Raw genomic sequence first — 24,407 nt, 5'->3', positions numbered from 1 at the left:
AATTTTCAATTTGAAGGAGAACAAAAACCCTTCAGAAGTTATTTAGAGGTATGAAGATTAAGATAGCCTCATCAGCTTGAACAGAGCATCCAAGCTGCATTCATAGTCATGTAAGGCTGAAAAATTAACCCAATCACTCAAAGAATTCTTCATTCTGAAATCTTCAAGTCATCCACATCTCAGCGCATTGTGGTATGTCTCTCAGTTGGAGTTGTCTGTTTGGGACCGGGTATTATTTGTGTTTGGTGTTATCAGTCCAACATATGCTATCCTCAGTATAGTGTCATAAATGGGCTGACAACATTGTGCAATGATCTCTTTGCTTTATCTTGTTTTTCACAGAGAACCTTTGTTTTTCACATTTATTACAGTGCTATACAGTTTTGAAAAGCACAATTTGGTTCTTTATAGATAGGCAGTCTCTACATATAGATTTCCTGCATAGCATGATTTGGCAACTTTTTTTGACAAAATGCCAAAACATCTTGCAACATTTCCATGACAGATGTTGCTGTGTCTGGAGGTTGCCCTCAACAAATCTTTTATCAAGGAGGTGATCAATAATATAGCCTTAAGGAAAGAATAGGGCCTGACTGAATGCTGCCTTGTGGGATGAAGTCCAAGATTAATTATTCTCACCCTATCCTTCGATCAAGCCCTCCCCCTTATACCAGAAACTCATTCAAATTTCTTCCACTCCCCCTCAAGACCTCATGTTCCTTCTGCAGTTGATTTCTGGTCTGCTTATCATATTTCAAGAGCAGAATGAGTGCAGACAAGGAACTAAGATGGTGTCCACTTCCAGGCTCTGCCTCCTACATGGGAAGTCTGGAAAAGGCGGGGGCCTGTGAGTTAATGCTTGGCTTAGTTTTTGGCCTGCACTCATTCCTTGCTGCTAAACCTGCTAACCGCTGACATGAGGTTGGCAGTGAAGGAGGAAAGAAAATCAGTGGTGCACAGATTTCAAAGAGGAGGGAGATCAGAGATTCATTGGCTGAGGAGATGAGTGACCTCCCGGGGTTAGCAGAGAGTCTCGGCAGTATGCTTGTAAAAAATCATGTTTCAGGTAGTAGCATATGTACTGGGGATTTACCAGCCTGTGTCCGTTAGCAGAGTTTATATGTTATCAGTGATTTTATGTGCTTAATAATAATAGAAAGGTATCATTGAGAACTGGTCTTACAGGCAAACTTTCCTGCATTAGACCTTACAATTTTTTATAGGGCTACTGATTCCTTCATATGCTTTCAAAATCATATGATTTTATTATAATAAAACTAGACTAGCCAAATCAGTATTGTAAACAAAAAAAAAGGCTGCTGGATATTGATGGCATTTCCATTTGAGTATATGAAAACCAATGCAGAGAAACGTATGTCATCCAGTAGCCCAGTTTGTTCCAATCTGACATTAAAACATAGCAGTTAATGTATATGTACTGGTTTCATCACCATACATATACCTGTTTCCACTATGAGACCACCATCTTTTTTATGTATTTTGCCAGCTTAATAAGAAAATAGATTGTGTGGTTTACTACCCTTATTTTTATGTTTTTTCTGATTTTAGGTGTCAGCTGGGCCCATACTGTAAAGATAACCCTTGCCAGAACAGTGGGCAAGTGCATTGATAGCTTAGATGGTCCTGTCGTGAATGTGAAGCAGGTTTTCGTGGCGACAGGTTGGTTTGGTTTGGCACTTGGATGCTTAGAGCCATGTTCCAGTGTGCACCGAGGGGAAAAATCAAGCAAACGGGTGACGTTTTTCTCTCTGCTTTTCTATTAGGTGCCTGAAAGACATCGATGAATGTGTGGAGGAACCCATGCCTTAATGGTGCCCTTGCGAGAAACACATACGGGTTCCTATCACTGCAACTGCAGCCAGGGGTGTTGGAGGGAAAATATTGTGCAGAGATCGCCCTCAACAAATACGTTTCAACCTCTTGGAATATCGGCCTAGCTGAAGTAATTGGTATCATTGTATTTATAGCAGGGATCTTCTTTCTAGTTGTGATTTTTGGTGTTGTGCCACAAAATGATTAGAAGGAAGAAGAAGAAGCCACAGCAGCCAGAACCTGAGGATAACACCCAGGAGCATCAAACAGCATTTCTAACCAGGCCCTATTTTGATGTGAAGCTGAATAAGAACATCTATTCAGACATCCCACCCCCAGGTGCCCTGTCCGTCCCATTTCTTACACTCCCAGCATTCCAAGTGATTCTAGAAACAATCTGGACCGCAATTCCTTGAAGGATCCACTATACCAGAGCACCCGGAGTTCAGCACCTTTAACCCAGACTCTTACATGGACAACCGAAAGGCTGTGGGCTGTTTGCAGTGTAGCTCCTAACTTGCCCCCTCCACCTCCATCTAACTCTCCTCAACAGTGACTCCATACAGAAACCCAGTTGGATTATGAGTATGACGGTAAGCAACTGTTTTTTTTGTATTTGCTTTTTATATTCTAGTTAAAATGACATTTATATATTTACACTTGCAAATAGTTTCAGTGTCTGCATTCTGTAATGGATTGTTTACTTTTTCTGACATGTTTCATTGCTGGGCAAAATGCACATCTACTGCTCCACTTAAATTTTGTTTCATTTTAAACAGAAAGCCTGGCCTAGGATGCATCTCTAGAGGATGTTAGTTCATGTGTTTTAGTGGTGAACCTGGTTGTTTTGAGGAATTGCTTTTTGTTAAGATTTGTTCAACTAGGAGATGTAATTGTTTCAGCTGCTGCATACAAGTACTTTTATTGAAGGCACTCTAAGAGCTCTATTGGAATTCAGTGGACTGGGGCAATGAATATTGTCAGATTTGAAAACTGTGGTAGCACTGCAATCCTACAGGCACATTTTACTGATCTGGTTTAATGTAGAAGTGTTTGGTTATGTTACATTTATATAACGCCTTCCTTGAACAAAGGTCCACCCAAAGCGGTTTATAACAGAAATAATACAATAAATAATAAATACATCATAATATAATACATCAAATAAAAATAATGTACATACAAAAATACTTTAACTAGAGACATAACTCAAATCTCACTCTCACTAGTGCTTCCTATTCATGTCAAAATTCAATGTTTTGCAAATGGTAGGACAACTTATTATTTAGGAGAGTTGTGGGCAGATGACCATGCCCCCGGGGGGAAGATCCCGAGAGTACCTACCAGTCAGGCTCAGAGTTAGGAGACAGACACATACTAGTTCTGAACCACCAGAGGTGGCAGTAGTGAGCTGAATGCCCGGCTGGGCTGTAGTCCCTCAGATATTGGAACAGCGATCCCTGGAGGCTGAGCTGTAGAGAAACTGAAATATAGTGAGTAGGCAGGGTATGCAGAGTTCATGGAGAGAACCTGATGATAACACTCACACAATGTCTCATAGAAGCCCAGGAGCTGGAATGAAGTAGGCCCTCGAGGAGGCGAGTACCTGGTTCCAGGGAAAGCTCTGAGAGAGCAATGGTAACTCACAGATGTAGTAGGCAGCGATGACTTCCAGGCAGAAGTGAATTCCGAAGAAGTCCGGGAACGAGGCCCCCCGAGGAGCGGGTACCCCTAGTTAGTCCGAGGAGGCAGAGTAGCGTAGATAGAACAAATCCTTATCCTTGTCCGTATCAGTTATCCTTGCTAACTCGATTTGTTAGCAATTCAGAGACCTTTAAATATCTGAAGCGGATGACGTCATCTCAGGGGGACGCCCCTGAGGTTCGCGCCACTTCTGGTACTTGAGGCGGGGCCGTGCCACGCACGCGCCCCTAGGCATCAGGTCAACATGGCATCAAGCCTTCGTGCAGCGTCGGGCCGGCCCGGGGATGCCAGACATGGACAGCCGAAAGACGCTGCAGCAGCCAGCCTTCCATCAACCCCGGAGGGAGTTGCCAATGCGGTAAGGTGGGCGGAGTAGAGATGTCGGGCAGCGACGGTCGCAACACAACTCCTGTTATAATGCAGGACTAAAGCACTTGAGATGTTTTTTTCTAAACCTGTCCCTTTTATTGGGGTGGGAGGGAAATGCACACAAAATGAAATGCAAAAAAACCCTGCAATTTCCTAGCGTGTAACCAGATGGACTCAGGACCAGTGGGTTATGCTCCCCAGCCTGCAGATGGGAGAATGGAGCAAAGCTGACATCACAGTACATATACCCCTGCAGTGGACCTCAGCCCACCATATTCTCCAGATGGTGACGTACCTCTCGCTATGGGGATTGCTGTATTTTTTTGGAAGGAGAAATTCTACATCCTAAATTGAGCCCCGCTCTCCTGCGGTGATACCTAAAGGTCCCTCCCCCAGCTGAGAATTCCTGGGGTGATTTCCATGATCCCTCAGAGGTGTGCCTTGGTCTGGTAGCTGGTTTCCGGCATGGACTTTGCTGCTTATTCAGCTGAAAGGCAGTGGGTGCAGAAAGCTGAGCGTGGTGGGTGACAGCCAAAGCCCTCTCCCCCTGCAGGCTGGAGATCGTCTCTGTACTCAGCTGGTAAGCGCTGATCCCAGGTAAGTTTAAAAAAAAAAAGAAAATAAGTCTCTTCCTTCCAATTAAGAGACAATTAGAGGGTTTTCTGTAGGACTTTCCCCGGTCTCCGATCTCGGTGCGCTGTGCCAACGTAGTTCCCGCTTCTGTTGGGGTAAGGGGAATTGGGCATCTGGACGGATTGAGCAGCCCCCAGCGGGATAGGCCCTGATTTAGGCTTTGTCAGCACACCACGTGGTAGGCCACGGCAGTGCCATTTTTTGCGCATATCTGTGCATACTGTATTACCCTCTATAGGACGTCTGTGCACTTAGTGTGTCAGCTCTGCGCACTCGTTGTGCACGTGATGACAGGTTCATACTTATGCGAACAGCTTTTAAAAATGTGGGATATGCTCTGGCTATGCGCATGGGCTGCGAGTGTGCCTCATCACGCCTTTTTACCTAGGCACCTGAAATTTGTGAGCACCTGAAATTTTTAAGCCCGAGCCAATTGAATGCACAGCTATCGTTGCTAATAGCGCCAGTAACCAAAAAGCCTAAGCACCTTTCTCTTTGCGCTGCTTGCCATATTAGAGCTTCACAGCCTGACCTGGATTCCAACTTGTATCAGTTCTGTGATGATGCTCAAAGAGATTTGTCCTCCTTAGACTTTGCTAAGCCTGGCTCCTCCCATTCAGATGATTGCCTGGCCACAGCCTTAACTGGAAGTACTTCAGATCTGAGTACTCCCTTGACTGGCTCATCCATAGGAGATGGTAATTCATTTGGGCCCACACACCAGTGCCTCCTGGATTAGGCATGGATCCGGCTGTCTTTTCTTGGGTGGAGTTTTGCAGGGTTTACAAGCCTTCGTGCAGGTGCAGGCTTCTACCTCACCTGCCCCGTCCAGATGGATCCTCAACGGGTGATCCCTCCATCTCCCATCCCTACCGGCAGATGCCAAGTCACACTTCACCTTGCCGCAGGTATTCCTGGTAGGGACCCGGATGGCATGGATGAAGAGGGCGGACCCCGACTCCTTGGAAGATGGGGACATCCCCCCTGGGTTGGAACCTTATCAGACCAGGTTCTTTTATAGTGATGACTTGCCGGTCCTGATTTCCCAGGCCTTGAAGATACTGGGAGTTCCTGGGGCGGATTCTGTAACTGAAGTAAAGAAGAAATCCATTCTGATTTCCCTGCGGACGCTATTCAGGATTTGTTTGATCTGGAATGAGTCGCCCCAGAGGTAAGTTTTAAAGGAGACTGAGCGTTGGAGTGTTTTATACCCTCTAGACCCAGCGGCGAGAGAGCATTTGCATTTCCCTAAAGTGGATGCACTGATCTGTGCCATGTCTTAAGCAAACAACTGTTCCCGTGGAGGGAGGAGTTGCCTTAAAGGATGCACATGATAGATGGATTGAGTCTATTCTGAAACAAGCCTTTGACAAGGTAGCTATGACCTTAGAGATTGCTTCTTGTTGCACTCTGGTGGCTCGTTCTTATCTGCTTCTCTTTCAGGAGGTGGATGACTCTGGGGTGAATTCCAGAATGGTTATGGAATCCGCTGCCGCCTTTTTAGCAGAGGCATGCTGTGATTTAGTCCATACTTCAGCCAGAGGAATGGCCTCGGAAGTGGCGGCCAGACGACAGCAATGATTGCGGAATTGGTCTGCCAACGCAGCCTCCAAATTTAATCTTACAAAAATGTCCTTTAAAGGATCATTTTTATTCGGAAACGAATTGGAAAAGCTGGCCAGTAAATGGGGCTTGAGCCCTGTTCCCCGGCTACCGGAGGATGAGAGGAAGCAGTTACAGCGCCCCTAGTCTATGAGGGGTCGTCCAAGAAGTTCCCAGCGTTTTTGCCCCTACAGAAACTCGACATTTCAGAGGTCTCGGTCCTTTGGGAGGCCTCATTCTTTCATCCCCAACAGCCCAAGAGAGAGACAGGTTTCGGGTCCAGGCTTGTCCTAAACTCCCCAAAGAAGTTTTCCAATCCACCTTCGGGAAGAGGAAATAGGGAGGGTGCCTATCTCTCTTTTACCAATGATAGGTTAAAATTACATCAGACAAATGGGTCCTGGAAGTTATATGGGAAGGATATGCGCTGGAATTTCGCAGCACTCGCTGGACATGTTCCTGATGTCTCCTTGCCACTCCCAATACAAGAAGCTGGCTGTGGAGTCTACTCTCTTAAGGCTCCTCTGGATGAGAGCTGTGATCCCCGTACCTATGCCCTAGGAAGATACGGGGCGTTATTCCATTTATTTTGTTGTACCCCATCCTGGACGAGTGTCAACTGTCATCTGCAGGTGACTCATTTTTGCATGGAGTCCTTACGATCCGTGTTAATGGCTGTGCAATTGGAAGAGTTTCTGACCCCCTGGATCTATCTGAGGCATACCTACATATTGCAATTAGATGAGAACACCGTTTTGTACGCTTTGTGGTACTAGGTCACCATTATCAGTTTTGAGCACTGCCATTTGGCCTAGCCACCGGCCCCAGAAAACTTTCCAAGATTAAGATGGTCATGGCAGCGACGTTGAGAAAAGATGGGATCCTGATGCAACCATACTTGAACAATTGACTGATCCGGGCTAGGTCCTTGGAAGAGAGCCACCTGGTGACCAACAGGGAAATCTCCTTGTTACAGGAACTCGATTGGGAAGTAAATCTATCCAAGTGCAGACTCATGCCTTCCCAGTCCTTGGAGTATCTGGGAATCCGGTTTGACACTAAGCGGGGCAAGGTCTTTCTGCCGAACACATGGATCCAGAAGTTGATACGCCCGACGGTGTGATGCTATCTTCAAGTTCTCGGTTTGATGGTGGCAACCCTGGAAGTGGTGCCATGGGTGAGGGTGCATTTGCATCCGCTTCAGCGTTCTTTGCTGTCACATTGGAACCCGCAGTCTCAAGACTATTCGGTTCACCTCCACTTACCGATGGAATTTTGTTCTCATCTCCAGTGGTGGCTGCTGGAGGCTCATCTGAGCAGGGGTGTGCCCTTGTCCCTTCCAAACTGGCTGGTTCTCATAACAGATGTGAGTCTCTGGGATTGGGGAGCTCACTGTCAGGAACTGGCAGCCCAGGGATGTTGGACAGACTCCAACATCAATCGCTTGGAAACCCGGGCAGTCAGGTTGGCATGCTTATAGTTCAGCCACAGACTCCAGGGGCAAGCGATCCGCGTGATGTCGGACAACGCAATGACAGTGGTTGACAATCGCCAGGGGGGAAACAAGAGCCAGCAAGTATCGCAGGAGATAGACCTCATTATGGAATGGGAAAAGGCACATCTACAGATGGTCTCTGCCTCCCACATCGCAGGAAAAGGCAACGTCAGAGCAGACTTTCTAAGTAGGAGAGTCTGTTTCCAGGAGAGTGGGTTTTGTCCGCCAAAGCGTTTTAACAGATAGTGGATCCCTGGTCTCCCGTCACTTGACCTACTGGCTACATCTCCCAATGTGAAGGTTCCTCGATTCTTCAGTCGCAGAAGAGATCCATGGTCGCTGGGAATTCACATGCTCGTCCAGATCTGGCCAGAAGATGAGTTGCTATATGCCTTCCCTCCGTGGCCCCTACTGGGCAGGCTCATTCACAGAATCGAACACCACAGAGGATTAATCCTCCTGATAGCTCCAGATTGGCCCAGACGTTGCAGAGGGACCTGTTGCAGCAGGGGCTGGTTCTTCACGAGGATCCAACTCTATTCTGTCTTACGGTCTATCCCTTGAGAGGGCTCGCATGATGAAGTGGGAATATTCTGCAGCAGTAATTGTCACCTTGCTTCACGCTCGGAAGTTCGCCATGTCTCTAGTGTATGAAAGTGTCTGGAGAGTATTTAAGACCTGGTACGAGGAGCGCGGTATTTCCCCTCATACAGTCAAAATCCCACTTATTCTGGAATTTTTGCAGGATGGGTTGAATAAAGGCTTGGCCCTTAACTCCTTGAAGGTTCAGGTAGCGACTCTCTTCTGTTTCAGATGTGAGGTGATTGGGACCTCCCTGACGGCCCATGCTGACGTGGCCCATTTTCTGAAGGGAGTGAAGCACCTTCGGCCTTTGCTGGGTTCTGGTCCCCTTGTGAAATCTTAATTCCACTAGGGCCCAAGTGGTATCATGGGTGGAGGTTAGACTGTTGTCTCCTGTCGATATCTCCAGGTTTTATCGTCTGGATGTACAGGCCCTAGAGGGCGCAGCCTTTGCACTTGCGGTATTGACTGGATCACGGACAGCTTCCCGCCCCGATTGGGAGTAGCTTTTGTACATCCCATTGGTGCTGAGTCCATCTGGCTGCACGCTAGGAAATGGATAAATTACTTACCTGATAATTTTGTTTCCTTAGTGTAGACAGATGGACTCAGCTTCCTGCCCTCGGCTGCCCAACAATTGTGCCACAGGTCTTCCCATGGGAGGCTTCGAATCCAAAGGAATTACTGGTAAGTGTTCAACCAGTCCCTAGATTGGGGTATCTATATTCTTACTGGAGTTCAGTGTTTGTGGTTGTACAGTTACTGTTGACCGTTTTTAATTATATTTTTAATCAACCTTTTACTAGTATGTTCACAGTGGCTTTTGAAGAGAATATTGGCAGGCTGAGGTCACTGCAGGGGTATATGTATTATGATGTCAGCTTTACTCCATCTGCTAGCAAGGTAGCATAACCCATTGTTCCTAAGTCCATCTGTCTACACTAAGGAAAACAAAATTATCAAATAAGTAATTTCTCCATTCCATTCCAGTTATTGGAAGCTGAGACGTGCCCTCAATCTTCCCTTCCATCTCCTGTCCCAAACCACCATCTGTATGCTTTAGAAGTGGGGGGGAAATCTTCTGATTCAGAATAGGAATCACAAAAGACTGTTTTATCTAAAATATCTCAGTAGAACTAAAGGTGGTGTTTTTACTTTAAAAAGACAACCTTTATGTCTTCCAGCAAAGCAGTCCAAGTCTTTGATAAGTGAAGCACTTTGCTGACTCAATGCTAATCTAAAAAGTAATGTTTTGTTAAAATTAGCTTGAAAAGTCATATGCCACAGCTGCTGGACACATCTGTTTTTTGCCCATCAGTAAGACTGGTAATGTCAGCTTGTCCACTCACAGCTGGATAGGAGACAAATTAGCTGAGACTTCCCATCACTGGGCATGAAATGGTGGTCCCTAGCAACTACATAGTACAGATTTGTTTTCTTTTGAGTTTTTTGGCCTGGCAGTTTCCTCTTCCTCTCTTTGACATTCTAGCTCATTTAGAATTTGCTTTTACTGGGACTGTGAAGCTATGAGCATTCATGTGTAGTTACCCTGGGATTTTACCCCATCTTCCTACCATCTAGACCATCCATCATAATAGCAGATCTCTTGCTAACAGACATGGACCATCATTTCTGGAATTCAGCACAAATATTTGTAGACAGCAAGTAGTTTATGTCCTATGATGACTGGATATGCACCAGATCCAAGCTACGAATGCTGCAATTGTAGTATTCCCTGCCCTAGCTAGCCCAAGGAACAAAAACAGTACTCAGGAATCAACCCTAGGCCTCCTACAGAGCATCATCTCTGAGCCATTGAGGTGGTTCCAAAGGTTGTTGGTTTTCTTGACCCAGCAATTTCATCCTGTTTCTTTGGTTTCCAGCTCAGTTGGAGCCATGAACCTTCATTCACAACTACCTGGGGATTTTTTTCCCTAATTTTTATCTCCTCTCAGCTTATTTTAGTCCATTCATTCTCCAGTTACATTCCTTGGCTGGGGGCCATGTATTAGGTGGTCTTCCTGTAATCATAGGTCCTAAATCCTGCCATCAGGTGTCATTAGGTTGACATTTAGAAAAAGGCTTAAGACTTGGTTATTTAAACAAGCCTTTCCCGAAACTCACTGATTCACCATAGCAACCATTACTATACATTCAGCACAATGTAAATAATTGCTCTTCTTGCCGTTGAGTTACTTGTGCTTTGTCTTCTTCTTCCCCCAGTTCCAGCACCCCTGTTTTATTGTAACTTCTGCTTCTCTTCGCTAGGTTAATGTTTAAGGTTTATTGTACCCCCGTTCCATGTAAACCAACATGATATGATTGTATCATGAATGCCGGTATAGAAAAGCACCAAATAAATAAATAAATAAATAAATAATTGCACTATGATTATGATTCCCTGCCCCTCAAGGGCTGCCAGCGCTCCCTCTGCAATATCACCAGCTCTGGCCAATCAAGACCAGAGCTGGTAATTTCACCTAGGTTCCTTCAGTGAGCCACCGTGCCCCCCCAGAGGGAAGTTTTTAAGTTGCTCAGCCTAAAGACAGTGGTTGTTTTACATATGTGTGTGTATATATATACACATATGTATACAAATTAGCTGTGGATGTATGGATATAGATATATACCAAGTATGCAGTCTGAATTGGTTGTTTCCTAAAACTGTTTTTCAACCCAGTCCTGAAGCCTCATCTAAAAGTCTGGTTTCAGGATCTCCACAATAAATATTCAAAAATTTCCATATATGGGGGGGACCAGTGTATGCAGATATCTAATATATGTTAATTGTGGAGATCCTGAAAACCTAATCTGTTCAATAAGGCTTCAGGACTAAGTTGGAAAACTACTAGAATTGTCTTTTTATAAGACATTTTAGCTTTCCTTCTAAAGATCAAACTGCTCTGAGTTAGACCAGTAGAATTTGGCTCCCAGCCCTCAAGGACTGCCAATAGGTTTGTATTTTCAGGCTATCCCTAATGAATATGCATATGAGAGATGTACATACAATGGAATCTCTCTCATGCATATTCATTAGGGTTATCCTGAAAAACCGACCTGTTGGTGACTCTCAAGGGCTGGGAGTGAATACCACTAATTTGGACTGTTAAAGATTAACTTGCTTACTTCCTAACTTTCCTGTTCTTTAGGATTTTATTTCATAATCTTATTTCCTATCTGGTCAATTATATTTTCTAACTTTTAAAATTTTTTTTGCATTGTTTTTGTAGGGAAAAAAATGTATGCATTTCATATATTATGTCTCATGTTTTAATGAATCTCCTTTCCCAAGACAAAAGCTCAGCTCTGTCTGCTTTATTTATACTTTACAGGAAGCAGTGAAGTACCTGCATAGGGGCGTCTGACAAAAAAAAAACAATTTTCAAGGCCATATTCATGGATAAAACATATTTTACCTGTGTTTATTAGCTAAAAGTTGCCCTCCCTCGGTGCGACTGAAAGGACACCTAGTGTTTCTGAACATGTTTATTTTTAGCTGCATTTTAAGGCAACATTGCCATGTTTAGATTGGGGGAGGAAAGTACCATGCATAGATTGCATTTTTTTCAGTTCTCTGCACGAAATTTTCCATGAAAAAAAGTACCCACAGAAAAAGGTAGAAGCATAAGTACCTGTGACAGGTTTGAAAGGGAAAGTGTGCGTGTATTTTTTCTTTGAGAATTGTGCAAAGCCCACCAGGGGAAAAAAATACCAATGAGCTTTGCCCCAATGTAGGCAGTTTGAAAATGTCCTTAGAAGAACCAGCGTAGCAGTGTCCTAATTACACATTCTTTCCCACCATCACCATAGTGGCAATAGATGACAGCAACAGAAACCAAATGGACCATATAAGCTGTCCAATTAGTCTGCCCCACACAGCTAAGGAAATATCCCAACTGCTGTTGGTAGGATATTGAAAAGAGATTTTGTTGCCTTCCTCATTGGTTCTCTTCCATCTTGAGTAGATGAGCATGCAAGTTCCCACACTTAATCCTTCCCTTGCTCTCTCCTCTGTTTTACCATCAAGCTTTCTAATCTAACAACTAAAAAATTATTTCCTAGTGTATAGTCAGATGGACTCAGAACCAGTGGGGTTTATATGCTCCCCTGCTAGCAGATGGAGATGGAGTCAGGTTTCAAAGCTGATGTCACCTTAGATTCACCCCTGCAGTGACCTCAGCCCTTCAGTGTCGGTGCTTTCCCTTTTGGATCACTGTACCCTTTAGAATAAGAAATTCTACTTTTAAATTGGAGAAAGATTGAGCTCCACTCTCCAGGGTGATATCTAAAGGTCCATCCCCCAGTGAGAATTCCCGAGGTGATTTCCAAGATCCCTCAGAGGTGTGCCTTGGTCCGGTAGCCGGTTCCCAGTGTGGACTTTGCTGCTGAAGCAGCTGAAAAGGCAGCGGGTGAAGGAAGCCGAGCGCGGCGATGACAGCCAAAGCCCTCTCCCCCTGCAGCCAGAGACTGTCTCTGTACTCAGCTGGTAAGCACTGAGCCCAAGTGAGTAACAAGAGAAGAGGATTCCTTCCGATTCACAGACTTTGGAGGGGTTTCATTAAGACTTTCTCCAGTCTCCTTGCTTGGCACATCGTACCGACAACATTCCCAATCCATTGAGGTAAGGGGGAAGTGGGCTTCCGAATGGGTTGAGCGGCCCCCTAGAGGGCTAGGCCCTGCTTTAGGATCTGTGGGCACATCACTTGATAGGCCATGCGACGCCATCTTGCGCACGGTTTTGTGTGTCTCCTTTGCCCACCATAGAGCATCTGTACGTGTGTTGCTGCTGGCCCTGCACATGCACTTTGCGCATAATAACACGCATCCGTGCGTGCATAAGTGTGCGCATACGTGCGCTCCAACGTAATGTGCATACGCTCACGCCTCCTTAGGCACATGGGGCCGTGCGCAGCGCCTCACCGTGACCCACGGAGGCGCTCAAAATCTGTGCGCACACAATTTCAAGCACTAGCCGGTTGAGCACGCAGTTACTGTTCCTAATGGCTCTGGCAGCAAGAAACATAAAGCACCATTCCCTTTGTGCTGCCTGCCAATTAAGGGCTACACAGTCCTGAACTTGATTCTTAGTTATGTCAGCACTGTGAGGAGGCCCAGGGAGAGTTGGCGCCTCCCATTCAGAGGATGGATCAGCCATAAACTTAATCGGTAAGTACCTTGTGTCTGAGTAATCCAGTACCCTCCTGGGCTAGGCATGGACCCGGCAGCCTTCTCTTGGGTGGAATATTTTCAAGGCTTTCAAGCCTTCATACAGGCACAGTCTACCTCACTTGCCCCTGTCCAGACAGAATCGCAGCCAGTAAGGCCTCCCTCTCCCAGCCCTATTGGCAAACCTCGAGACATGCCTCCTTCACCAAGGGTATTCCTGGCAGGGACCCGGACAGCACAGACGAAGAAAGGGATCCAGATTCCTTGGAAAATGGAGAAATCCCTCCGGGTTTAGAACCATATCGGACCATGTTATGGTTTTTTCCATAGAGATGAATTGCCGGCTCTGGTTTCCCAGACCTTGAAGACACTGGGAGTTCCTGGGGCGGACTCTTTGATGGACCCAAAGAAGAATCCCATTCTGGTGTCTCTATGGCAAGCCTCTTGCTTATTTTCTGGTGCTGGAAGCCATCCAGGAGTTAATTGACCTGGAATGGGACGACCCTGAAGTGAGTTTTAAAGGTGGTCGAGCAATAGAAGCTCTATACCCATTGGATCCGGTGGCGAGAGAACACCTGCATTTCCTTAAAGTGGATGCGCTGGTCTGCACCATTTCAAAGTGAACAACTATCCCAGTGTGGAAGAAGAAGCGGCCTTAAAGGATGCACATGATAGGCGGATGGAGTCCTTCCTTAAACAAGCCTTTGATGCAACAGCAATGACTTTACAGATTGCTTCCTGTTGTGCCCTGGTGGCTTGCTCATGCCTGCTCCTCTCTAGAGAGGTGGATGACTCAGGGACACATTCCAGAGAAGCTATGAAGCCCACCCTGCATTATTAGCTGATGTGGGCTCTGACCTAACCCATACCTCGGCCAGAGGAGTGGCCTCAGTGGTAGCAGCCAGAAGACAGCTATGGCTGCAAAATTGGTCAGCAGATGCGACCTCTAAGGCAAACCTCACAAAGATGCCCTTTAAAAAGATTACTCCTCTTCGGAAGTGAATTGGAAAAGCTGGCCAGTAAGTGGGGTGAATCTCCAGTGCTCCGGCTAGTGGAAGATAAAAGTGCCCCTCGGTTATGAGGAGTCGATCCAGGGGGCTCCCAACACTTTTGGCCCTACAGAAACTCAACATTTCAGAGGTCTCTGTCCTCGGGAAGGTCTCAGTCCTTTCGTAGTGGACAGCCCAAGAGAGGGGCAGGTTCAGATCTGACCCTAATTCCTCAATTAAGTTTTGCCAACACATCCACGGAACAAGGAGATAGGGGGTCAACTATCCCTCTTCTAGCAGCGGTAGGTCAAGATCAACATCAGACAAATGGGTACTGGATGTCGTACTAGAAGGATATGAGGTCGAGTTTCGCAGCATGCCTCGAGACATGTTCATGATGTCCCCTTGCCACTCCCAGTACAAGAAACAAATTGAGGACTATAATTCCAGTCCAGTAACGCCCTGTATTTTCCTGCACCTCAGGAAAATACAGGGCATTATTCCATCTATGTCATTGTACCCAAGAAGGAGGGTTCCTTTCGCCCCATCCTGGACTTCAAGAGCATCAACCGACACCTACAAGTAATTCATTTCCGCATGGAAACTCTGTGCTCTGTGATAATGGCCATACAACCGGGAGAGTTGTTAACCTCCCTGGACCTCTCCGAGGCCTACCTTCATATTCAATCCAGCAAGAACATTAGCTTTGCAGTACTGGGGGCCGCCATTATCAGTTCTGGGCGCTGCCCTTCAGCCTAGCCACTGCTCCCAGAACATTTTCCCAGATTATGGTGGTCTTAGCGGCGGCACTGAGGAAAGAGGGAATCCTGGTGCACCCATACTTGGACGACTGGTTGATCCGGGTGAAGGCATTGGAAGAAAGTCTCCAGGTGACCAGCAGGGTGACACCCCTGCTTCAGAAGCTTGGTTGGGTCCTAAATATGGACAAAAGCAGTCTTTGGAACATCTGGGAGTCTAGTTCGACACCAAGTAGGGCAAGGTCTTTTTCCCGCCCTTGCGGATAAGGAAGTTGATATCCCAAGTGCGTCTGTTGATAAATATAATACGCCCCAAGGTGTGGAGCTATCTTCAGGTCCTCGGTTTGATGGCATCAACCCTGGAGGTGGTGCCATGGGCGAGGGCACACATGTGATCACTTCTACTGCACGTTGGAACCCCGCTGTCTCAAGATTAGTCGATTCACCTCCACCTACTGATAGAAGTATGTTCTCTGATCCAGTGGTGGCTACAGGAAGCTCACCTGGGCAAGGGTGTAAGCCTGTCCCCGCCGAACTGGCTGGTCCTCACGACAGACGCGAGCCTCCGTGGTTGGGGAGTTCACTGTCAGGAAGTGACAGCCCAAGGCATTGGACCAAGGAAGAGGCGCTGTGCAACATAAATTGCCTGGAAGCTCAGGCAGACAGACTGGCATGTCTACAGTTCAGCCACATACTCCCAAGATCAAGTGGTCTGCATATTGTCAGACAACACAACAACGGTAGCCTACATCAACCATCAGGGTGGAACCAAGAGCCAGCAAGTGTCCACTGGAAGTAGATCTCCTTATGGAATTGGCGGAAATACATCTACAAATGATCTCGGCCTCCCACATCGTAGGAAAAGACAATGTCAGAGCAGACTTTCTAAGCAGGGAGAGTCTGGATCCAGGAGAATGGGTGTTGTCGGCCAAAGCCTTTCAGCTGGTGGCAGATCGCTGGGGGCCTGCCGTCAATCGGTCTGCTGGCCACATCTCACGGTTTTTAGTCGCAGAAGAGATCAATGGTCCCTGGGGATCATGCCCTAGTTCAGACTAGTGGAATGAGCTTTAACCAGAGAAGGTAATGGCTTTCCTGCTTCCACATTGGCTCCCGTGACCACCTCATTGATCCAGTGAGTTATGGTAGCCCGCGAAGCTGGTTTGCCCTGTGTTCTTCCACTGTGAAGAACTAACAAGCAGTCTGTCTTGCGCACCGGTTGTGAAGCTTCCAGATACTGCACCAAAAGTTTTCTTCCATGTCCTTGTGCTTATCTAGGCATTGAAATGGACTGATTCAAATGAAACATCAAGACAACCCTGGGCAAAAAGGATGGAATGGTACGAAGTTGTAACGCTCCTGAAGTGATCCGGAGGAACGGTTCCCGACATGACAATGCCACCAGGAACACCATTTTCAGGATCAACAGGCGCAAGGAAATACAACTCAGCAGCCAAAAGGAGGACCCTGCCAAAATCTCCAAAACTAGATTAAGATTCCACAAGAGAACCGGCTACTATAGGGGTGGCTGGAGGTGTTTTACCACTTTCAGAAAATGAGTCATGTCGGAATGTGTCGACAGGCAGGTCCATTCACCTCGCTTCTGAAACAGGAGACAGCCACTATCTGGATCTTCAAGGAGTTAAGGGCCAAGCCTTTATTCAAGCCTTCCTATAAAATTCCAGAATCAGAGGGATTTTGATCGTCCAGGGGCACACCACGTTTCCTCGCTCCAGGCCTCAAATACTCTCCAGACCCGTACATACGCCAAGGACATAGAAAACTTCCATGCGTGGAGAAGATTAATTACTGTCGACGAAAATCCACGCTTCTTCAGGGCGAGCCCTTTCAAGGGCCAAACCGTAGACAGAATAGAACGGATCCTCGTGAAGGACCGGACCTTGCTGGAGTAGGTCTCTGTGCGGTGGGAGGCCACAGGGTGGTCTCCACCAGGAGTCTCCGCATGTCTGCATACCAAAGGTGCCTGGGCCAATCTGGAGCTACTAGTAGAACTAATCCCATGTGGCCTTGATCTTGCGATGACCCTGCCCAGCAGGGGCCACGGACGGAAGGCATATAGTAAATCCTGGGCGGAAACTAGACTGCTGTCTCCCCGACTATATCTGCCAAGTGGTGACATGGTCCTCCTTGAACACCTTCTCCAGGTTCTATCACCTGGATGTAGAGGCCTGAGAGGACACAGCTTTTACAAGGGTGGTGTTAACCGGGACCACAGGCAGCCTCCCGCCCTATTGGGAGTAGTTTTTGTACATCCCATTGGTCCTGCGTCCATCTGGCTACCCGCTAGGAAATGGAGAAATTATTTACCTGTTATTTTGTTCCTTAATGTAGACAGATGGACTCAGCATCCCACCCATGGTTGCCCAAGATGGTGACAATGATTTGGCCATGGAGTAGATATTGATTCCAAGAGATTACAGGTAAGCGGTCATCCAGGCCCTAGATCGGGACAACTATATTCTTACTGGAGTTCAGTGTGTTTGGTTGAGTACAGTTACAGTTATCCATTTTTAATCATTTTTAATCAAATTGTTTCATTAGTATTTAATAGTTTCATTAGGATTTAAGGAAGCTGGAAGAGTGGTCGAAGATATGGCTGCTGAGATCAATGCCAAGAAGTGCAGAGTCATGCATATGGGGAGTGGAATCCGAATGAACTGTATTCGATGGGGGGAGAAAGGCTGATGTGCACGGAGCAGGAGAGAGACCTTGGGGTGATAGTGTCTAATGATCTGAAGTCGGTGAAACAATGTGACAAGGTGATAGCTAAGCAAGAAGAATTCTGGGCTGCATAGAGAGAGGAATATTGAATAAGAAAAGGGAAGTGATTATCCACCTGTACAGGTCCTTGGTGAGGCCTCACCTGCAGTATCAGTGTTCAGTTCTGGAGACTGTATCTCCAAAGAGACAGAGACAAGATGGAGGTGGTTCAGAGAAGGGCGACCAAAAAGGTGGAGGGTCTTCATCAAATGACTTATGAGGAGAGATTGAAGAATCTAAATATGTACACCCTGGAGGAAAGGAGGAGCAGAGGTGATATGATACAGACTTTCAGATACTTGAAAGGTTTTAATGATCCAAAGACGACAAACCTTTTCCGTCGGAAAAAAATCAACAGAACCAGAGGTCACGATTTGAAGCTCCAGGGAGGAAGACTCAGAACCAATGTCAGGAAGTATTTCTCACGGAGAGGGTGGTGGATGCCTGGAATGCCCTTCCAGAGGAAGTGGTGAAGACCAGAATTGTGAATGACTTCAAAGGGGCGTGGGATCCATAAAGTCTAGAGGACATGAATGAAGAGTGGGTGGCTCGCGGGAATAACGGCTACTACCTGGAGATAATACCCTTATTCAATAAACATACACACGGTTTAATGCGACTCCAATAATGCTCTAAGCTTCAACGGCAAGAGGAAATGTGGAAAAAAGGATTTGCATTCACAAAAAAAACGGGGAGTAGCTTGCTTGTTACGGCAGTTACTACCCAAAACCAAATAAGCCTGATACTTCACTTTCAATGCATATCCAGCATAGCTCTCTACTTCAACGGCAGGGGAGAAATACCGATACTTCACACATATCCAGCATAGCTCTCTGCTTCAATGGCAAGGGAGAAAGACCGATACTTCACGCATATCCAGCATAGCTCTCTGCTTCAACGGCAGGGGAGAAAGACCGATACTTCACGCATATCCAGCATAGCTCTCTGCAATGGCAGGGGGAATGAAGAAAAGTGGATCTATATACAACCAACAAGGATTGATTTACATAGTCTGGGTAAACAAATAAGCATGGGTGTAGCTTGCTTATTGCAGGGGTTACTACCCCTAACTAATTAAGCTAGATATTTCACTTAGATGCAGTTCCAACACTGCTCTCTACATTAATGGTGGGGGTGGAAGGGAAATACAACCAAAAGGTTACTAAGAGCCAAGAGAAACAGATAAGTATCAGAAAAAAAAAAAAGTGTGAAGCTTGCTGGGCAGACTGGATGGGCCGTTTGGTCTTCTGCTGTCATTTCTACGTTTCTATAAGAACATAAGAACATAAGAAAATGCCATACTGGGTCAGACCAAGGGTCCATCAAGCCCAGCATCCTGTTTCCAACAGTGGCCAATCCAGGTCATAGGAACCTGGCAAGTACCCAAAAACTAAGTCTATTCCATGTAACCATTGCTAATGGCAGTGGCTATTCTCTAAGTATGTTCATAGTGGCTTTTGAAGAGAATACTGAAGGGCTGAGGTCACTGCAGGAGTGTATGTAGGGTGACGTCAGCTTTGAAATCTGACTCCGTCTCCATCTGTTGGCAAGTGAGCATAACCAATTGGTCCTGAGTCCATCTGTCTACACTAAGGAAAACAAAATTATCAGGTAAGTAATTTCTCCAATGTCTTCCCCCTTCTTTCTCTGCTCCTACTCTTCTACTGCCATTTCTTTATCCTCCTCCTCTAAGAATTATGGGAGAGTGGGATACTCTGTCCTTCCTACCCTCTGGGATTGCACCATCTAAATTTAATTGGTCTTCCCACTTGGAACCTGGGAAATGTAGTTTTCCTGGGAGCATTTCTAGCCCTGCAGTTTTGTCCCACCACTGAGGTTTGTCCATGTCCTGGCCCAATCCCACTCGCTGCTGGAACTTGTAGTTTTTCTTATTACTTCCTTTCCTTTTACACTGCCTTAGATTCTGGGAACAGCTGAATGGATAGCCTTTCTCTGGACTTTTGCAGCTAGGACTAGCTCTTAATCAGATAGGATTTGCTATGCCAGTCAATTTCTTTGTCACCATATATATTCTTGAAGAAAATATAAATCAAAATGCTGATGGGAAAAGAATGATTTTGTTTGTTGTAAATGGCCAACATAATTACTTTAAAATAACATTTTTACTAGATCTACTTTAAGATGGTAATTTTCAAAGGCACTTTCATGGATAAAACCATGCTTTATTTGTAGAAATAGACCATTATAAAATGTCCTGCCCTATATGTTGGTCAGCTTATATGTGTAGCCTATATGTGCATAAGTTTACCTGCAGTGAGCAGAGAACTTCCCAGTGGCAGAATTGGGAATTGTGTTTTCAAAGGTTTGCACATAAAGTTTCTTTGGAAAGTCTGCATACAGGTTAGTAGGTGGAATGGTGTGCAGGAAGTTTTGGTGGGGTAAATTTTAAATAGAAAGTATATGCATGCTGCCCCTTTGATAATTGCTATAACTTTTGTGTGTATTTGATTTAAAAGTTAGGCAGACTAAATGTTTATATTTGTTCTTTTTCCTTTCCTTTCCATTTTCTTTTTTGCTTTTCACCTTCTGCTTCTCCTCTGAAGTGGCCTTCTGTATGCCCAATAATACCACTGGCAGAGCTCTGCTCTAACATCTGGTGTTATCTGGCAGCCGCCTGTAACATCTGCAAACCTGTAGATTACTGACTCAGAACCTGGCATGACTGACTGACTGAGCCTTTTCTCCTTTCATGGTAGATTAAATCAGTATAAATTGTAACTGGATAGTAATAATTGCCCAATATACTTTATAAATTATACAAATTGCTGTGTCAGAACCATACAAGTTTAAATGTGATTTTTGCAGCTATTTTATATTTCTTATACACTTTCTATTTGTAAAGCTGCAAATGATCGTTGCTCCTCCTAATGTGCTATAAACTTCTTTGGGTGAATTTTGTATAAAACAGTTGGCAATAAATCCAAATAAATGTTTACAAAAATATTGTTGTCATTATAGTATGGTGATCTCTGTAGCAGACTAGTTATGAGCCAGCAGATTTGTTTGTTATAAAGGGAGGTTTTGCAAAATGTACATTTTATACCGAGTATTGCACACAGATTAGTTTGAAGGACAAGGATTATTCTCAAGACTTGTGTACAGGGGTAATAAAATTGTTCCCTCTCCCCTCATCTGTTTGGAAGTTTTCATGTAATCTGGAAACCAGAAGTGAATCTGTTAGGTCTTGTGTTCCAGAGGGGGCCACTTTCATGTTCTGAAGGGCCTCATTGTTAAGGTTGTACAGACACAGTTTGGAATGAAAGGCATCGTCTAAACCCAAATTAGTTATTAGAGACATGCATTCATTAGACAAAATGGGTCCAGGGGGATCATCTGCATGAGCTGTAACTTGCGGATAAGTCAGTGGATCAGATTTTCATTGAAAATGCCACAGTTGATGAATCCTCAAACTTTAAAAAAAAAAAAAAAAAAAAAAAAAGGCAGTTGGTCCAGATGGTAGGAAAATCCATGGCAGCGATCCAGGTGGAGAACGCTCTCATTTACTACTAGTGCAGATGAAGTCGCACAACCACAGTTGTTACTGTCTTTTTGTGTCACTTCATTGAGAATTCTTTTGATTTTGCATTTCTTTTTGCCTGCAGCTAAAGTTGTAGATCTTGATCCTTGTCTGTCAAAAACGTCTCTTGAAGAAAGATCTGTCCTGCATACAACCCTCGAGAGAGTATATCTGAGGTTCAGTCCCTTAGCTCCTTCCAGTCTGAATCATGCGATGATAATGGTATGTACCCCAGCATTCTCTTCACTCATCATTTTACGAGCCCGTTTTCTTTCAGTGTTTAGATCTTCATCTCGAATAATTATGTAAGCAGTATTGTATGTACATTAATATTCCATGAAACTAACTTGCCTCAAGTTGACACACACAGTGTTCTGAAAGAGAACTTAGTAGTAAACTAGTGAGAAAATGTTTTCCTTTAGCTGTATGGCTTATATGAACTGCATAAAACTTTAGAGGCATTCTACAAATATTTATAAATTGGTTAACATTTCCAAGAATATTCAAACATTTCCAGACTATTGAGGAAGTCGTCGAGGTTAATGTGATGACTTAGATGATGCTGATGCTGCAAGGTTCTGTTGTAAAAACTTCTATTTTTTTTTCTTACTTTTGCCCTTGGCTCCCATATGGATCAAATTTCCTCTGAGTAAGAGCAGAGTCTGGCGGAGCTTCTTGTAATTTTGATTGCCCTTGAGGTAATAAAGGAAGTTGTGCAGAAGGAAGGCTTAGTTATTTTTGCTGTGATTTCACTGGTTCTTACCAGTTCAGCCCCAGGATGTTTACCTGCTTTTCACACCAGCTACTGATTTTGTTGTGAAATCACTTATCTAGATTAAATAGCTTTTGAAAACAAAAATAGGTCCAATTCATGCAGTACTTCTCAAATAGTCATGGTTATAGTGCAGATACTGCTTGTAAGCAGAGAAAAATAATCAGATCACCCTTATACACCTAGGCAATTACTGAAATATATTTACCTGCTTGCCATGTATCTCATCCTGTTGTGACTGGATAAGGGGGTGTGGTCCTCCATTAAAAGCAGTTCCATCTAGCTATCCACTCACCTATAACTTTCCCAGTCTCAGACTAATCATTTACATTTTAGTGTGTGCCTGCTCATAATCTGGTACTGTTTCAAGTTAGACCAAGTTAGAGACTGAGAAGACCATATTCGAAAGCATTTAGCCAGCTAACTGAATATTTGGGCAGCTGGAATTAGCCAGATAAACTAGGGGCATTCCGGGGGCGTAACTGGAGGGAGTTGAGTTAGCCAGCTAAGTTAATCAGTTAACTCCGATATTCAGAATTAGCCAGATGACTTAGCCATCTAAGTCTGAATGGGCCAAAGAGCTGTCCTAAAGTTAGCTGGCTAACTTTAAGATAGCCAGCTATATTCAGTAATGTGGCTGCCTTATTGAATATACCACCAAAGCTTGCCAGATAAATTAATTCAGCTAAGGGCCAGATTCATTAAGGCTTTCCTCTCATTTTGTGTCAATGGGAAAAAGTCTTAATGATTCAGGCACTAACTTTCCTATCCGACTGTGTCTAAATATGGACCTCTGAATATCCTAATGTGGTAGTCTAACATCTTTGTAGAGTATAGACTAGAGGGAACTAAAAAAAAACTCTTCCACTTCTCTAGAAGTAAAGCAGCAATATCTCCTTTAAAGTTGCCCTTGAAAATTGTGATGATTATTAGCATAATCTATTGGCGAGCTTGTTGCATTGCAGCAGGTGTTAAATACCTGTGCCTCTTCCCCAACCATTTCTCTCTCTTATTCACCCTTTCATCGCATCATGGCCCCTGCGGACTTCACTTTGGCTCCATGCAGCACTCGGTCAGTTTGAACTGCTTGCACCTTTCATTCATGCAGGCAGCACAAGCACATTACAGAAGTATGGGTATCGTGTGGCTCAAACTTCCTGCGAGCTGCACAGACCTTAAGTCATCAGTGAAACACTTATGATGTCATGCATTCCACGGGGGGGGGGGGGGGGAGAACCCAGCGCCATCCCATGTCAGCTATGCCATATGCAGTTAGCATGACCAGATGGACTGCTGCTTTTACATATGAGATTCCATTCTGGTGTGGTGAAATGGTACGGTAGGGCATCTTCTCCTTGTATTCTTTTATCTCGTAGATGGTTCTTCTCACCAACATGAAAAAAATCTAACAACTATAAGCCCTGGCAAAATAAGCCTTTTGTATGTATGTGTGTGGGGAAGGGTAAAATAAAAAAAAAAGTGCAGCAAGGAAAGGAAAAAACAAACAAACATGGAAACCTGTTAATTATGCAGTCAATAATTTTTGGCAGTATCTAGTCTTACAAAATTAATGTGAATAGTTGAAAATACTTCAGTAGTAACATGGCACTTCAGCCCAGTAATCTTCCAAATTTCTTTAACACTTTTATTATTAAGAATTTACTGTTGAAATGGCTACAAAACCCTCAATGGTTCTGAGGCCATCTTCTTTTTTGTCCCTCCCCGCTTTCCTTCAACATTAACGGTTGCTCAGGTAACTAGAAACGCCTCCCTAGGCCTGAGCACTGCCTAGTTTATACCAGCCTTACCTACGTTTTCCTATGATTGTGGCTAACTTAGGCATTCTAACACCGGTAGAGAAGGGGCAGATTCCTGTGTGCACCCTTAAAGGAAAGCTTCCTGCATGAGGCAGATCCGACAGCCTAATGAAGCTCTGATTGCATTTAATGTGCGTCCAACTTGAAAAGAGGGGGCTAAACACTGAAAGGTTTGAATTGGGCCCATTTTTTTCAGCTGTTCGTGCAAGTGAGACTATAATGGCAGTGACAGATAAATAACTTCAAACTGAAAATAAACTCTCTACACCCCCCAAAAAAAACAATAAATGATTCCCATGATGGAATACTCCCCTCCTTTTTCATCTTACTTTGCATCAGTTGAGGTACTATGCACAGCTTCCTTTATTACT

General features: G+C 44.9%; 1 pseudogene; it reads left to right on the top strand.

The window, feature by feature from the left end:
- The window catches only part of LOC115082387, a 96,815-nt pseudogene that overhangs the window by 51,058 nt on the left and 21,350 nt on the right, over positions 1 to 24,407 (top strand).

This window comes from Rhinatrema bivittatum, unplaced genomic scaffold (assembly GCF_901001135.1).
Source record: "Rhinatrema bivittatum unplaced genomic scaffold, aRhiBiv1.1, whole genome shotgun sequence".
Lineage (NCBI taxonomy): Eukaryota > Metazoa > Chordata > Amphibia > Gymnophiona > Rhinatrematidae > Rhinatrema > Rhinatrema bivittatum.
The sequence above is the reverse complement of the archived record's forward strand: the minus strand, read 5'-3'. Positions and strand labels throughout refer to the sequence as shown.